The sequence below is a fragment of the Tupaia chinensis genome, unplaced genomic scaffold (assembly GCF_000334495.1).
Source record: "Tupaia chinensis unplaced genomic scaffold, TupChi_1.0 Scaffold146386_1, whole genome shotgun sequence".
Taxonomy (NCBI): domain Eukaryota; kingdom Metazoa; phylum Chordata; class Mammalia; order Scandentia; family Tupaiidae; genus Tupaia; species Tupaia belangeri.
Genome location: NW_006206241.1, coordinates 1,703,153 through 1,706,799, shown reverse-complemented (window position 1 = coordinate 1,706,799; position 3,647 = coordinate 1,703,153).

The following is a 3,647-nucleotide window of genomic DNA, read 5'->3' as shown; positions in this document are numbered from 1 at the left end:
ATATTGAGGAAGTGCATAGAAAGCCAGACCCTGCATGGCCAACTGCAGTTCAAATCTTGGCCCAAGCAGTTTGAGAAACATTTGGGCATGTTTTCATAAGTGCCCCAAAACCCAAAAAGATGGAAAGGAAGGATTGTGGTATGACCCCACCCCACAGAGGATGTTTTCTTTCTCCCTCTGGCGTGTGCTGGGGGACATGTGCAAGAAATCTGGGATTTCTAGAAGGGCAAGGGGGTTTAGGTAGTGCAGTGTGCTCTGGCTCAAGTCAACACTGCAGTGGTAGAGTGGGGGGTGTGGAGAGGAGGCAGCGTCAAAGGGATTTGGTGACTTTTCCTAGTCTCCGAGTAAGCCCAATGAGCTATGTGAACGTATGAACTGGAGTGTGATGGGTGTTCTGTGCAGACCGCGTGGCTGCCTGCAGGTCCTGTCTGTGGGGTTGGTTAGAGAGAAGTAGCAGAGCAGTTCCTAGAAGATCAAGGAAGCTGAGCTCCTCATCCTAACAGGTGAAGGAAAGTGTAACTCAGGTACCCAACTGACAAACTCAGAGAACTAGAGGTAGGGGTGACCCAGCCAGGCAGAGCAGGCCTCAGTGTACAGGGCTGCAATACTGGAAGCCGCATGGCTGACATGAGTTCACATCCCCAGGTCGGCCTGAAAATGTCAGGGGCAACTGCTGATACCCCAGATCCTGAGAAGCTAGCCGTCTGGGGAAAGGCAAGTGTGGTGTGCTGAGACCCTGTCAGTGGTGTTCTGTCTCTCTGCTGCACGCGTGCTACCGTCGAAGATCAAGAGTGAATGACTGGGAGAGCAAACTATATCCATGTTATGCACCTAATTCTTGGTTTTCTAATTTGAGTCCCACTAAGTACATTACCTATGGTTGTTAGAGACTAAGTTGATTTTCTCCCAGCTCACTGCATGACACTCTTGTGAGACTCGTCCCAGGAATAACACACCCAACATGATTCTGCACATCCCTCCCAAATTTTAGAGGTTAAAAAATAACCCTAATAAACAACGTAAGGAATTTATGTGAAGTTCTTTCTTAATGAATCCAGAACAATTTCTGCTTTAAATTAATAAAAACTTTCTAAGGTAGTCTGAGGATATATTGATATTTGTTTTGGATGTAAAATTAATGACATCTAATATAATTCTTTTTTTCTTAAATAATTATTTTACTTAACTTTATTTGTTTATTTATTTTAATTTGACCAGAGAGGGACAGAGCAAGAGAGGGAAAGTGAGAAAGCAAGCCACCACGTCCAGGACTTGAAATGTGGTCAGCCATGTGGGAGGCCAGCACCCTTAACCTCCCTGCCACCTACCAGCCCCGACTTAAAATACTTCTTTATCATCTAAAGTATCCTCTAGGTAGCAAATCTTCTACAAACCTTTTGCCCCAATATATATTGTCAAGCCAAAAACAAATTAGTAGAATTCAAGTTCAGACCAATAAATTATTGTTTAATCTTCAATAAATAGGGAAATCTTGAATGAGTATTTTATATGTTATATCAACCTGCCAAATGCTGGGCTTTAACGTTTAAAATGCCACTTAAAGAATTAGTAAGTGAGTGCAACTATGTGTTTTGTGGTATTGAATTATAAGTTTGTCCCTTTAATACATCGGTGTCGTTAGGATAGATACCGTGGGCAATGTAAATTGATTGGTATTGACAATATAGATTACGAAATCCCATATCTAACTTTAAAGCATTACCATGAAAGCCACCATAAATATTTAGTTCTTTGGACTGTACCATAGCAGTCTGAAATTCAAGAGTTAGGGAAAATGCAGCTAGGAGAGATTCTAGTTGGTTTGCCCTTAACGAATGGAGATGTCCTTTCTTGAGATAAAAGCTTCAAATGACAGTAAATCAAATTCTTAAGCCTTCTTGGACTTCTAAGAGCCCTTACAAATAAACATTTTAGCAAGCTAACATTGAAAGAATTAAAAACACATGGTCAAATTGTCTTAAAACACAAAGGACTTACTTTTTAAAGGATAATATATTCAGCAAAATGCTTTTTAAGTTTGACATACCCCTCTTACCACTGGAGCATGCATGGGATTTAGAAGCATTCAAACCTTAACTGACTTCTCAGACTCAACACCCAGAGCTTCATAAAACAAATTCATAAATTAGCGATGATCATAAGATAAAAATCAGACTCTTTTTTTGAAAGGAAACCTCTGGTATCAAGTCACCCACATGGAGTGTTTATGTGGAAGGCATTTCTCAGGGAGACTTTTGAAAGAGAAAGCTTAATGGCAATGTTTCTGATCCTTAATGTGACTTTTTAAAATTGTAATTTATTAGGTGATGGAATGTATCAACCTAACAGCCGAAACTGTTTGGAACATTAATCTGTCTAGGATAATTTTGAAAGAATTCAATATTGACTGTACAAGGCATTATGAGATTAGAGTTTCAAACTTAACGTTAGGGACAGGCACGCTCCTAGGGAGAAGCCCGAAGCTCAGAACAAGGGAGCATTTCAGTTCGTCGGCGTGGTACCTTCCGCACGCTGTCATCTGTCTCCTCTTTCCGGAACCGTGGTCTACAGTGCGTCCAGATCGTAAGCTTCCTTTACCGACGTTAACTCCTGCCTAGCTCAGAGGGAGGAAGAGAAAGGCTGGGATTGTTATGAATTTTTAATGAAATTACTGCAAAGCGAATTTCAATGATCACACCCAGCGCTAATGATCACTTAGCATATTCAGGGTTTATTGGCTTGCTCTCCCTTCTCTCAAGCTTCTTAATTTAAATAATTTGACATAATGTGAAAGGTTTCATATGTCTTTATTAATGATATATACTTAGTGATTTATTTTCTTCATGGACAAGAATACATTTAGTATATTAGCTCTGTTTGCAAACATGAGATTTCTGAGGAATTTCTTTTCTGGCAACTCTGGAAGCTTCGTTTCTTCCCTTTCGTTCCATAGAAGGAGGCGGCCCTCAGAGCCCAGGCTGCTGGGTTTCTCACCAGCGCAGGAATGAAAGAAACCACAGAAGGCGTGCTCCATGTCACTGCATCCGCCAACAGGCTGGAATTCACGGGAAAAGTGAGGAACTGCAGTTGGGGACATTGTTAATGCTGACTAGTCCCGTTTTACAAAGCAATCTCAGTCTGATTTTTCATCACTATGTTCAGGGGTGTGTGCGCCATCGACATGGAGCTGACATAGGTGCACAGACACTCAACGTGAAGCCGCCCGACCCTGGAGTCACCGATAGATGATGGTGCATTTCCACGCAGAGGGTGTCCAGGCGCCCCCGGCACACTAGGTCCCCCACGTGTAAGGAGAACAGTCGCGGCTTACCTGTGGCTGACCCTCATGAAGGTGTTAGCCATGTAAGGCCAGTACCACTCACTCTCTCCACGTCATTCTCTTCTGGAACTTTCCTGTTGTCACTCAACCCTGTTAATAAAACCCCACCCACCGTCTGCTCCCAAGGGCAGCCACTCCGCACCTCGCTCCGTCTGCCTGCTCAGTGCAGCAGCTTCTCCCAGCAGCGCAGTTCCTGCTGGCAGTGTGGCAGGGGCAGTGTGGCGGGGTGGGGGGGGCAGCGTGGCAGGGGACAGCGTGGCGGGGGGCAGCGTGGCAGGGGTGGCGGGAGCAGCATGGCAGGGGTGGT